Here is a 15,464-nt window from a genome sequence, read left to right as displayed (position 1 = left end):
AACTCCCTTGCCATGGTATACGTGATTTGGTAGAGTATATAGTGAGAGGTGTACTCCCTCATCATCGTGTAGGACTTACATTTATTAACCAAAGACACGCAGATAAACCATTTTATTTATCTTTTAGAGCTGCTAGTAATATGAACGCTGATAATGTATAGACTGCTTTAGAAAAGATAATACGATCGAACACTTCCTTCCTATACCAAGACTGTTTCGTAATCCAGTTTCACGACGTTGAACTTCCTATTAGTATTGGACGGGTGAAAAAGAATTTCAGTAATATAAATGAGTATATTAAGCATAATAGAGGTATTGTTGTAATTAGAGATCCCGATTATTATTGTTTGTGCCAAGGACTGGTTGCGGCTATAGGTCTTGAAAATAAAAATAACAATAATGAGAGATTTAGATATTTGAATTAACTGTCAACAACAATTATTTTTAATCAGGTATTTGAATTGTGTGAAGAGCCTGGTGTTAGTTCATAGAACGGTAGTGAAATACCGGAATTTAAAAAAATCAGACTTATTTAACAGCGTATAAAACTAATGTGTATGACGGGTTGTCTGGGGGGAAATATTTTTCGAGGGGCACGGTCAGGGTAAGCACATTAATTTATTCTATATTAATAACCATGATAATGAGATCACTAACCTGACAGCGGTATTTTCATGCTCTTACTATTGCGAAAAATCTAAAAAAAATTCACATTAAAGACAGGCATGTGGGGAAGTATAAAGCATTTTGTGATAAATGCCAGAATAATTTAAAGCACGGGCGTCTCTAACGGGGACATGCGTCCCCTCAATATTTTGAAGTACAATATATTGAATATTCTATTCTAATTTAATTTATTTACTAAAGACATACTAACATATAAATAAAAAATAATTATATTAATTTGGAATATAATATTCAGCCTGGGAAACGATTACAACAGTGTTCTTGATATGTCTCAGGGGGGGTCTGTGAAGGTAAACAGAAAACTTACAAGTGCAATCGAGGATAATAAACAGGTTGGGCTAGGTACAGCCTACCACAAAAGTAATTCCCCAATAAGCGCCCTAATTCTATTACTTGGGGTACAGTTCTTTTGCAATTGTGAGAACGCCTAGACAGATGTAACCCAACTAACACGTAACTTTTCTCGGCACTGACAGTAGTTGGTAGCACTGAGTCAACACTGTATGCAAGTAAAATTGTGAGTAGATGACGGACGAAACATTTCTTCATTCTGAGATCAATCTCTCTGGTTCAGAGCGTGTTGTCCAATGAACACCATATGTTAATCTCAATATTGCTGTATATGTAATGTATTTTTTCATTATATACTGTATATTCAAAGAAATAAAAACACTGATCACATATGAATCAGAAAATGGTTGAAAGTAGCTGAAAATATCAAATCTAGAACAACTACTGGAAATAACTTTATAAATAATTGCCTCCATTGAGAGACCTTCCCCAATTCTCCTCATTCCATCTTATCTTATCGCAAACAGTTATCTCCTCATTTATCTTATCGCAAACAGTTATCGTCTCATATATACGGTTAAATGAGCACTCTGATTGAGCAAATTAAAACGATCTGCACGATTTATCTCTTTACAAGCGACGTCTGCTTTATCGCCTCCGTGGCGAAGTCGGAAGAACACCCACTCAGTAATCATAAGGTATTTTTCTGGTACTTTTTTTTTTAGTGTTTTTAGACTCACCTTAATGTAATCAAATCACACATATAGCCGATTTGACATATTTTGGGGGAGTAATTTTGTGGTTAATTGGTGTTTTGTCGCGTCAGATGATGCTGTCTACAATGCAGTGAGCAGAGAGAGTCGGTGGGTCAGAGTGCGTCATAGTGAGTGGTGGGTCATGGTGGGCAGTGCATCGCAGGGGGTCATGGTGGATGATGGATCGCAGTGGGTCGCATGCTGTTGACCCACGAGACACTGACCCACTCCAGCTTTGGATTTGACACCACGTAGAAAATGGAAGACCAAAAATTGCATGTTCACCATATTTTATTGTTTTACTTCAGGCAAGAGATGAACGCACGAATAGTGTTTATGATTTTTCCTGTCCTCCCTGTTTCTGTGTTTTTGTCCCTCTTCTTAAAGAGTTAATGGAAAACTCTAAGAATGAGTAAAACGCGTAAAAATAGAAAACAAGTTACTGAGGAAGATTCGTTAAATTAATTAACTTAAAAAAATAATCCAGTGCCCTGAAACACCTGATTCCAATCAATGTAAGTATCTGCCCAATACCGCGCCGTGAAAAATCAGGGCCCTAGGCGGGAGTACCTCCGTACATATGAGTTGTCAATTTAAAGTTGACTTCTCTGAATTATTCTTTCTGCATAATGCTTTACTATTTTTACATGACTGAAATCAGAAAGTTTCAGCATTATTACAGTGGAATCGTAAAAATGTATAATTACTGAATTCACTACAGCTCCATTTTTTCCTTCTCCCAGAACCGTGATGTCTTAGAGTAGTGTCTTAAGCGTTAGTTTCGTAATGTTTGGGACGCGAGTTCGATTCCGGTTGTAGCAATTCTGTAAATTTTTACAATCTACAAAAGTGATACTACTGATGTATCGTAACATGAAAATATTCAATTTCTACGGGTCTAAGAGTTGAGACGACTTCCCTTACAGGTGAAATGCCAATAACACAAAATTAAGTCATCTGTTCAACCTTCGTAACTTTCTGGCAAGTAACGTGTTTGGACAACAATTGATGAATACATAAGGGATAAACACGTCCTTACTGCTGTAGTATGGTCCAAAAATGAGTTCCAAGAAGCTATTCGTAGCTTTGCACAAATTGCTAATAGTGATCGAACTTACAATAGGGATCGCTAGTCACGAGAATGATCCTATTTAAGATGTCACCTCACCTTCCTACTTAGAAGAAGGGCGAAACAAAATGCATTACTGTTATCAGAAAGCAAATCTTTATATTCCATTTCTTTTCATAAAATGATAATTCTATCTATAAATCCGTAATATGAGTCGTTCATGTGTAAACCTAAGAAACATCAGACATACTTAATATCTTTTGGGTTTCTATGAATAGCTTCGACTATGTTACTTTTTCTTTCTATTGTGGTAATAATAATAATAATAATAATAATAATAATAATAATAATAATAATAATAATAATAATAATAATAATAATAATAATAATAATAATAATAATGTGGAGGCGTTAAAATATTAAATAATGCTCTTGATAAAGTGGATACTTTCAAATATTTAGGATCAATATTAACAGACGAAAATCATATTCACGAAGAAATTAAATGTCGACTAAAAGCAGGGAATTCGTGTTACTATTCGGTTCAAAATCTCTTGTCGTCGCGAATTCTGTCGAGGAATTTGAAGCTTAAAATATATAAAACGATAATCATGCCTGTTGTTCTGTATGGTTGTGAAACATGGTCGCTTACTCTGAGGGAAGAACATAGACTGAAAGTATTTGAGAACAGGATCCTGAGAAGAATATTCGGACCCAAGAGGAACGAGAATGGGGAATGGCGGAAGCTTCATAAGGAGGAACTACATAGTTTATACGGTTTGCCGAACATTGTTAGGGTCGTCAAGTCTAGGAGGCTTAGGTGGGCAGGTCATGTAGCTAGAATGGAAGAAAGTAGAAACGCTTTCAAAGTCTTGACTGGTAGACCCATAGGAAAACGACCATTAGGAAGACCTAGGCGCAGATGGGAGGACAATATTAAGATGCATCTCGCAGAGATAGGAATAAAAAGTAGAAACTGGATGCAATTAGCTAAGGATAGAAGTCAGTGGAGAGCTTTTGTGAACGCGGCACTGAACCTCCGGGTTCCATAGGTCATAGAGTTAGTTAATAATAATAATAATAATAATAATAATAATAATAATAATAATAATAATAATAATAATAAAGGAATAACATAATTACAATACCAATTACATAAACATTATCTTCCCATTCAGGAAAAGTAGTAATTACCACGAAGGGATTTGAACCAAAGTAGCTGCAATGAGAGTTTCCTACTTTCACAATTGTTTTTCAAGAAATCGCCCCAACCGGAGTGTTGTTCGCCACTGGCAGCTCACGTGGTTTCGACGTATTCAAAACACTACAGGAACACGAACACAGAAATACTGAGGACAATTAAAATTTCGACCTTGCTCTTCAGAGGAATTCGAACGCCTAGTGGATTGCGCCTCATGATCATGTGGACTCAACTTCGCACAAACTCCTCGTATGAACATAAGGAAATAAACTAGTAGTTATGGAACATAAACATAGAACTGTCTATTTCTACACGTGTGATACAACTTAAAGAATGTGAAAATAATTTCTGTCGTCTTTTCTTCTTTGGAAATTAGAAGTTATATTAAAGACGGAATGTAATGTAAGTCGGAACCATCTCTGCAACTGATGACCAGCGCCGTAACTTAGATTCTTTTCGGGGGGAGGGCTTTGGCGTGGGAGACCCAGGTTCAATTCCCGGCTCATGTGGTTAGGATTCCACGTTAATCAGTAGGTCCACGTCTCATATAGCTTCGCTCCTGAACGGGACGTTAAACTCAAAATTAACTCAACTCTTTTCTGAGGGAGATCAAGCATAAATAAGCTTATTTGGGCCTCTAGAAAAATTTGATTTCTAATTATTTGACCCCCTCCCGTCTGCGGTTCCGTTACTTACTCCCTGGGCCCATTCTATACGTGGCAAAATTATTAAGGGGACAATATTGATAAATCTCAAAGCCACACGAATAAATATTACTCAAATGGGTCCATGACTCATTTTTGTTCTATTTACCTTTTGTGTGCTTTTTTGTTTATGTAATATAGTGACTTGTTTGATGCTTCCTTTCTAATTTCATGTTTGTATCGTATATGGAGTAAGAAAATTTTGTCTGAAAATGGGTCCCCTCGAACAGCGGGAAGCTTCTCTGGGGGACAGTTGCCCCTCCACAATTTAGGACTCTGCCGATGACGTAGGCTCAACTTGAAGAACATTTCGTGATACTTTCTTCATTGAGCACCGTGTATATAACTTGTTTTTGAGTTAAACAAGGAAATCTCAAGTAAGTCATTAAGACGTTCACACACGTTGCGTATTTTTCGTATTTATATTTTTTATTTATATTTTGTTTGCATTTGTTTGTTTTTGTTATGTTTGAGTATCTTGTTGATATTTTTCCATGAAATGATTTTAACTAGTTATTAGTTTTGGTGGAAGGTTAGTTAACTGGCGTGGTAGATGAGTGGTTAGCACATTAAACTTCTGTTCGGTACACCCGGATTCGAATCCCGGCGAGGCTGAAACTTTTTCAAGTGTTCGTGTTTCAATTTCAATTTGAATTCATACTCAGTGTGATAAGCAAGATTTTCTCTTCCCTAGAAAGAAAAAGATGTTGGAATGAGGAGAATTGGGGAAGGTCTCTCAATGGAGGCAATCATTTACAAAGTTATTTCCAGTATTTGTTCTAGATTTGATACTTTCAGCTACTTTCAAGCATTTTCTGATTCATATGTGATCAGTGTTTTTATTTCTTTGAATATACCGTATATAATGAAAAAATACATGACATATACCGCAATATTGAGATTAACATATGATGTTAATTGGACACCACGCTCTGAACCAGAGAGATTGATCTCAGAATAGAGAAATGTTTCGTCCGTCATCTACTCACAATTTTACTTGCATACAGTCTTAACTCAGTGCTACCAACTACTGTCAGTGCCGAGAAAAGTTACGTGTTAGTTGGGTTACATCTATCTAGGCGTTCTCACAATTGCAAAAGAACTGTACCCCAAGTAAAAAATTAGGGCGCTTATTGGGGAATTACTTTTGTGGTAGGCTGTACCTAGCCCAACCTGTTTATTATCCTCGATTGCACTTGTTAGTTTTCTGCTTACCTTCACAGACCCCCCTGAGATATATCAAGAACACTGTTGTAATCGTTTCACAGGCTGAATATTATATTCCAAATTAATATAATTATTTTTTATTTATATGTTAGTATGTCTTTAGTAAATAAATTAAATTAGAATAGAATATTCAATATATTGTACTTCAAAATATTGAGGGGACGCATGTCCCCGTTAGAGACTCCCGTGCTTCAAACGTTACTTAAGTAACTATGAGCCTTATGCAGAGTCAAAATGACGCTTAACATATGTTTGTTGCAGTAGTCAGTCTTTTAGTATAATGCTAATCAGACATCGAAACGACTCTGCATAAGGCGAAATATTTTCTTGCAAATACAGATTTATTTTAATAGCTTAACACTGACGTCATTCGTTTTAAAGGGATTCCGTATTCGGAAAAATAATGACAAAAATTGCCACTTCATTCTTTCTGTTAATTACAATCAATAATAAAAAGTATCTTTCGTTGTGGCACAAAATGGAAAGAAAAATATTATATATCGAGCTTCCGTTAGTGATGCCAACCACATAATAAACCCCGAATAAAGTTCAAAACAGTTCATTCATTATAAAAAAGCTAACTGTATTTAAGATTTCTGAAGCAGAAAATTAATGGACAAGAATTATATTCGGTAGTGCTTGTTTGAACCACTACGGCTTACGTATTATGATACAGATATGAAACGTAGATTTAGACTATAAATTATCATATTCCGGGACATTTGGCGTCCGCAGTAGATGTTGCTCCGCACTCCGGACGAATTGCTTCATTCCCGGAATGTCCGGGTGAAACCCGGACGGGTGGTAATCCTATTTATTACTCTTAAGGGTTAGGGGTGTGATAGTATTGTTTTAAATGTGCATGCTCCAACGGAAGATAAGGATGACGATAGTGTTTACGAAGAAGTAGTAGAACGAGTACTTGTCCAATTCCCGCGATACCATATGAAAATTCTATTAGGTGATTTTAATGCGAAAGGGAAAGTAAGTCTGCATAACGAAAGTAATGACAACGGCGTTAGAATCGTGACCTTCGCATCATCCAAATACCTTTTCGTGAAGAACACAAAATTCCCACATAGTGAAATTCATAAATACACATGGACCTCAGCAGATGGAAGAACACCCAGTCAAACTCACACATTATCATTCAACTTTATTATAAGGAAAACAGCAACCAGGACCTAGAGCTAAATAGTATTCACCAGGTTATGGCCTATGCTGATAATGTAAATCTGATAGGAGATGATAGGAGAACAATTTAATAAAATGCATATCCACGAAGGAATTAAGTGTCAACTGAAAGCAGGGAATTCGTGTCTGTCAAGGAATTTGAAGCATAAAATATATAAAACGATAATCATGCCTGTTGTTCCGTATGGTTGCGAAATATGGTCACTTAATTTAAGGGAAGAATGCAGACTAAAAGTATTTGAGAATAATATCTTGAGACGAATAATCGGACCCAAAAGGAACGGGAATGGCAATGACGGAAACTTCATAAAACGAGGAATTGCATAATTTATACTTTTTATCAAACATTGTTAGAGTCATCAAATTTAGGAGACTCAGGGTGGCAGGTCATGTAGTGAGAATGGAAGAAAGTACGAACGCTTTAAAAGTTTTGACTGGAAATCCAATAGGGAAGTGTCTATTAGGAAGGCCTAGGCCCAAATGGGAGGACAATATTAAGATGGATCTCGCGAAGATAGTAATACAAAGTAGAAACTGGATCCAGTTGGGTAAGGATAGAAGTCATTGTAGAGGCTTTATGAACGCGGCATTGAACTTTCGGGTTCCATAGACCATAGAGTTAGTTAGTTACTTATTTTATGCTAAAAATATTTTGTTAAATATAACGGAAATTCAGAAAGAACCTTCTTTGTGAATTTCGATGGAAGTGAGGAATTGTGTATCTATATTTTATGTATGTGAATAGATTAAACAAAACACAACTAGATACGTATACATAGAAAAAGTATCCTGGCGATACAAGGAGATGATGGAGAAATGATCCCAATAAATTCCTTCAAATTGGAAGCATTTTATATGTCGATGGATAAATCACTCGTAGTTATCAGCCTTTGAAAAAGATGAAATTCGTTGGGTTAATTTCTGACCCCTTAAGCCTCTATTCTACAACTACTTCAAGTTCGTAAATATTATTTTACCCTTGTTTACGTTCATTTTTAGTATTCCCGCGCAAACAGCAGCTTCTTGTGTCTCCACACTCCTCTCATTTTCATATCTTCACTCTCACCATCGTCATTAATCTGATTGGGTAGAAAAGCGTGGTTAACTAAGGAATTTCTTCACCATCACAACGCCGAACGCGTATTTCAGATTTTGAGTGTTTTCGATTTTGAATCCGCTCCTGCGTATACAATAAGTCATTACTCGCCACCTTGTATATAACATTGTTATTAACAAATCAAAGTAATAAATAAAAAGTCGTTGTGACTCTTATCGAAACGTGAATTGCGAGCAGAGCGAGCAAAAATTCTTTTAACAAATTTATTTCTTTGCAAACCGACAGCATTATTCATTTAATAGCGCCAATACTCATATGGGGCGCCGCGTCGTTTGCTCTTTACCAACATTTTTTCTTCGTGCTCGTTCGGCGCCCCCTTGGTATCAGCGCCCGGGGCGACCGCCCCGCTCGCCTCCCCTAGCTACGGCTCTGATATCCAGAATAGCGTTTTCATGATTGCTGGATCCATGAGTTAAAACTTTATGTAGGGTGGAGTCATCGGGTACCAATCATATAGTTTCACGTAAAGTTCTGTAGTGACAGTAGCGAAGATCTGAAACTTCTCTATGTCTATTTCATGACCACTACAGAATAATCTTGAATTTTTTTACCAAGTTTAAATCCACACCAGTTATTCGGACAGCAGTTTTATGGTCAGCAAAAAATCTTCTTGAAGTATTCTCATTGTTCGTATTGCCATGATCTTGCTCAGGGACGTCCACTAACAAACCTATCTCTTCTCTGAAACTGGTTGAATTTCTTTTCTTCGTCTCTTTAACTATGGTTTTCTCTTCTTCTGATTTCCCTTGTCATTGTTTAATAGAGATTTTGTACTTTAAGTGTAATATTGATTCGAAAAACCTGATCCTTGTATGAAGGACAGACAATCCAAACAAGGACTTACAACAAATTTAATGCGTCATAGTTCATTGTGCAGTTTATGAACTTAAAAGTTTCAGTAAATAGCATTTATTATAGAATTAATTGCATAAAACCTTACTTGAATAAATTAATTCTTCTTTTCTGTATAAACTCAATCAACTAAGGATTGAACTCATAGGTTTATGTCAGGAAACTGCTGTAAGGTCTTCTGAATTTGCGTAAAAAACAAATTAGATATAATTTATACATATATTTTTATCTTAATGGGCAATTTTGAACAAAATTTTATTCTTGGACTAAGTTAACAAAAGATTGAAGTTTTAAATGCAAAAGGAATCATTGATGAACTAGAATCAGAACATAAACAAAAACACTTCTTACCTTGAAAAAAAAAATATTTTTTTTTTTGTGAAAAGCTCTTGAAATTTCATTACATATTTAACCACCAAGACTTAGAGCTAAATGTTAACATATCATAAAATTAAAACTTGCCCTTTAAAGCAATACAGTTTTTGTTGATAATGATCTAAATACAATTACTAAAATTAATACCTCAAAAACTGTACGCGCGGCCACACTAATTTAAATTTGCATGGCTAGAAAAATTGAGTGACTTCATCAATTACTATTTACGTTTATTTGATATTTAAATAATGGAATTTATGTTTAGAAGATCCACCAGTTATAGAAAAACAAGAAATAAACTTTATTTCATGCATTTTTCAAATTTTATTTTTTCGACTTTTGTCCGCGTTTTAGGGTCAAATACTCCACTGTGCGTCACTGATATTCACCTCGGCAGCAATATCCCGCACTGTTGCTCGCCGGTTCTCAAGAATCGTTTGCTCAATACGTGCGATATTCACTATTGTGGCTACAGTCGGGCGAATATGTCCATGCGCTTCATATGTCACCAGCTCCCGTCCTTCGCGAAACTGTTCACATCATTTGTACACTCTTGTCCGTGACGTCGTTTGTTCACCATACTGTGCTTGCAATCTTCTGAAAATCTTAGCTGGTTTAACTTTCTCCTTCACAAGACACACCACTGCTCCACAGACACACTGCTTGCCGCCATGTTCGGTGCAACTGCTAAGCATGCGTCAAATACGCCATGCCAGGCGCTAGTTACTCGAGAAGGAATACATTACTTTATCATTCATCACAAGTTTCATCATGATCAGGGTATTCATCGATTATTTATGTACGAAAATCCCGGTCAACCTAGAACGGGCCTTGTATTTAGTTCTCTTCTACTTCCTGACATTACACAACATACAACTTTTAAAGTTAAAAGATTTACGCGTAACGACCACTTGGCCTTTGTTTGTTATCCAAGTCCCACTTCTATTTTACATCACACTATTTACACTATTCTGTTTGTTTAACTTTCAGTTACGTATTTAGTTTTCATGCATTTCTTTAGCTAACTCTACATGTAGACAATAAGCGGAGGCTTAACAAACATAGAACCAGGCTTTACAATTAACTTAAAATCCGATCACGTTTTTTCTTCTTATATGAAACACGCTGAGGCATATCACGATCTAATAATAGATATCGCATTCAAGAATCTCGTCATTTAAACAAAACACATTACAATTTAACTTAAATTTGCAATTGTATTATTAATAGTTACTTATCAATTAGTACCAACACTATTGTATTATATATTTCTTGCACCACTTTGAACAAGTCCTATGTTTACCCATCATACAAATGGAAAGACAGAGAGAGAGAGAGAGAGAGAGAGAGAGAGAGAGAGAACAGCAGGAAGTAGGAATAGAAATATTTATTTTTACAGTAGGAATACCCACAGTTACTCTTTGCTCCCCGTCTCTCTTCCTGTTGCCTCTCTCTATTTTACACATAAGAAATTAAATACAGAGAGAAAGACAACTAATGCAAGTGACAAACACAAAAATGAATGAAACGAAGAATAAGAAGGAAAGTGTAAATCAATTGATTAAACATGGAACAATTCCATTGATGTATTACGATAATACACATACTTATTAATCTCACGATTTTCCAAAATTTGCATTTCGTATTCAGGGCATAATTCTGATACAAGTATAAATTTAAAAAGAACACAAGTTAGCTGAGATCGAACTTGGATCAACAGATTCAAACTTCAACGCGTTAAACCTTTATGGTATATCCGACAAAGCTTTAGCTTTGCTAAGATCGTATTATAATTCTATTGGTCAGCATAAGAAGAAAAGAAATTCACTCCAATAGTGTCTTTTCCAGTAGTTCCAATTCTTCAAAATTTTGTAAGTCTTTTCTAGAAGCTTTCCCAAAGTCGTGCTCAGTTTGAAGACATATGTAAGATAGCTTGGTTCCCTGCTTGGAAATTTTATACTGTTATCATTTGATGAAGAGCAGTTACTAAAAGAGCTTCACCCTGTTTCTAATGATAAAAATTCTATTTTCCATTGTTTACAATGAGAATTTGCACGGTAAATGGTTTTCCAATGTTAAGTCTATGGACATCCAGTTTTTCGGTGATTATCGCTGAATAGTATGACCGATCTAGACATGCGACCCATTACGACAATCAGCGCGCCCTCTTGAATGAGTAACTTACATTTGCGAAAATAAGCAAGCAAGATATTGAGTGGATAGGGTTTATACACAGTCAACTGACTGCTTTTAAATATTACCTGATAGCTGCATTTATTTGCAGAATGGAATGAAAAGTTGTTCTTTGATTTTAATGTTTGTATTATAAGCAATTTATGTAGGCTTATGATACTCTTTGAAACTTTTTCTTAAATCAGTTTTCATGAGAATTTATGTCATAATTTTTGAATCATAATTTAATATGCCAAAATCATTTTAATAGGTAAATAAATTTGAGAGAAACGATTAATACACTTTAGAATAAATATAGTACTTATAGTACTGAAAAGTATAATTTTTTACATTACTTACATTCAATATTTATGGAAAAAAATTAAATAAACAAATCAATTGATTTCTTGTGTTACTCCAGTTCATATTTTTTAAGCAGTTACACATGAATACAAATTGTAATGTATAAAATATTAAATAAATACGAAGAATTTACATGAATCATGACCACAAGGAACAAATATATGCTGAGTTTTTATTAGTAGGAGCTTAATTGTGTGTGGGACATAACTTATGTGAATTGCTGTAAACTACAATTTTACTGACAACACACAGACACACACATACTATATATATATATATATATAACACAATTACCGAATGCACCAGTGAGAGTATTCAACCGGGATAAACTTTTAAAGAAATGCCGAACTGTAAACTTACATGGGTTACAAGAATCAATGGACAAACTTTGAGTAAATCACTATATGAAATTTTATACCGGGGTAGAAAAATATTATTATGGTAATTTGTTTTTAAATTTTACACCAACTTTTTGAGAGTTTAGATAACATTGAATTCTAATTTGGGAAACGCGAAAGACTACATTACGCCGAACAACCGTTTTGGAACGATCAATATACTGGGATGTGTGATTTCTCGAACTTTTACTAAATACTCTAGAAAACGAAAAGAATTCGTGAGATATATCCCGCAGTTTCTGGATCAAAAACAAATCATAACTTGCACCATCCACTTTACTTTCCAGACCTGTCTTGGCTCAATTGTTTTCTGTTGTCGAAGTTGCGAACAAAGGTTTAAAAAAATCAATTTCCTCAAGGAAATTCAGAAAGCTCTTGAGGATGCCCACAGAAAAGTTTTCCAAGGCCCTGAAAGCATTACAAATACGTGCTTAGGGGTGCATTGCTTCAAATGGAACCTCCTTTGAATGAGTAAACTAAAAAGAATTACATTATTCCTCTCCTTATTACTCTAATGGCCCTAATCCGAGAACGTGTGGACCGTGATACATATGCAGAAGCGATAGAAAAATAGTATTCCAACGAAAAGAAAGGAAAAATGTCATAAGAAAACAATATAGGACGCGTGTTAAACAAAGACGTCTAGTTAAGAATTACTACATCTGTCACTGAATCATACTATGGTCTCCCCTGCAGAAAAATAAGGTCTTCTTAGGTTATTAAGTACGCATTTTTAAATTAAGCACTGTCAAACTCTAGACTTTTAGAGAACCAGGAGAAGGCATGCTAAATACAAAATTCTAAAATATAGAACTGTTTAAACAATTGATAACGATTAATTTTTAGCTTGCTGCAAGATGAAAATTGATGAAATCCACAAATTTTATTACAGCAATAAGGGTGCTGCACTTGTCTGAAATATATCGAAATAAATCGCTATACTTTGTAATATCAAAACGCATTTAATAAACATTTGAGTGTACCCGAATGACCATAGTTTCCTTGTATGTACTTCTTTATATTTAAATTCATACCAGCTGTAAAATGGTACCACTCAGATGCGTCACTATCTATAACTAAGATAAATATTCACGAAAGTTTCCTTTAAAAAATTTTTTCTAAATTTTATTGCTGCTTTTGGAGCATTAAGACTAGAGAGCTGCACAAAAGTTTCAAGAAAGATCCTGAATGTCTTCGATTATGCGTCTGCTACGCTTCATCTAATTAGTAAGTATGAAAATATAATGTCTTTTCGATCCAAAAGCTTCAATTTTTGTATACAATAATACTTCTTGAGATAGGAGGAAATAAGGATGGCAATAAGAGAAAGAAATATGCATTAGTATGTATAAAATAACCCATAAACGTAGCGCTAAGAACATTTGCATCACTCTATTTCTAACATAGTATATGAAAAATGTCAGTTGAGTTGAGTTGAGTTTGAGTTTAACGTCTCGTTCAGCATCGAGGCTATATGAGACGTGGACCTACTGACTAACGTGGAATCCGAACCACATGGTCTCCCGCCGGGAATCGAACCCGGGTCTGCCACGCAAAAAGCGCGTACGCTAGCCGCTTAGCCACAAAGGAGCTCCAAAATGTCACTTGAATGACAGTACCTTGGTCACTCATTTTAAAAAGCGTTACATATTGTAGTATACACTAATAATATAAAGACCTCTAATTTCCCTGATAAAAGTAAAATTTAATTAAAAAATCAGTGTAATGCAACTTGGTTGTATAGCACCATTAATATATTATTATAAAGATTTAGGTACACAAGATTTTTCAGTTAACTCCAACCCGAAGAAAATGTTCTTTTCCGTGTTGCGTCTATTGGAACAAACTCTGCTTGAAGGGATGTTTATTTTAAGAATATACGTAATTAAATTCCTAAGTAGTTTGACATCTAAATCTGTATGTTTTTTTTCTGTATTTGTCATCGTACCTGTACAGTTTAACATGCCTTAATTAGTTATACGGTATAATGGAAGTAAGGCATAAACAAATATATTTGACCAAATGATGTTTTCAATAATTTTATTTTATTTTAGCATTCACAGAAACTGTATTAAGAATTTGACAGCAAATACTTACGTAGCGGTCCAATTAATTTTTTTATGGAAACAATATGAGAATGTTAAAGATGTATTTCCAGTAGTTGTGAGCGAGTCCATTTCGTATGCAATAGAGTTGTAGTAATGTGCATTCCAAAGAGAAATGGATGTCAAGACAGAAGCAATGAAAGCAGAAATCCATATAAGTAACCACACTATCCTGAAATAAAAGATATAGGCAGAACCTATTTCATTATGGATTGTACGTAACTAAATAATAAATTAACTGTTTAACCAACTTACAGCTTTAGATCTCGCAAAAGTAGTTGACCGTATCGCATAGCAAATTGAATTCTCGAATATTACATGCATGATAATGCAAATACCCTCCATCTTGTTATTCGTCTTCTCTTGTACACTTTCGAATAGAAGTTCCAATTTGCTCACCTTTCAATCAAAATGTCACGAAACATTAGACATATTGTTTTAATTAAACACGCTCTATCTGGCATCATATATATATATATATATATTTATATACAGTATGGCGCTAAATTCGTTGTGCGAAGGCAGAGGAATGATTCCTGAGAGGAAAACAAATAAAAAAGTTCTAATAAACAAGGCGAAAATAACTTCGCTTACGTGTTATAAGCTGCCGAAAGCGTGGGAAAGCAAACTGTAAATATTGCAAAAACTACTGAGCGTAGACGTGATGCGGCATGTTATCACCAATGGATCCTTACCTGCTCTATCCGAATTTGCAGTATTCAAACTTGTGCAATGACGGCTCAAGAAATTCCCCAAAGGACTTCCGGGATTCCCGGACATTTTATGACGTAAATTGAGTTGACAATAGTATGTAAAAACGTCTCACTATCTGGAAATAATACCATGTGGCAGGTGAATACACATACACGCAGATAAAAGATGGCGGATAAGGTAATGATCACTGTACGTGGTTGCATACCTCCTCAAAAAGTACTAGTAAAGACGTTGTGCAAG

This window comes from Thermobia domestica, chromosome 5, assembly GCF_964235325.1.
Source record: "Thermobia domestica chromosome 5, izTheDome1.hap1.1, whole genome shotgun sequence".
NCBI lineage: Eukaryota > Metazoa > Arthropoda > Insecta > Zygentoma > Lepismatidae > Thermobia > Thermobia domestica.
This window is presented reverse-complemented; position numbering follows the sequence as displayed.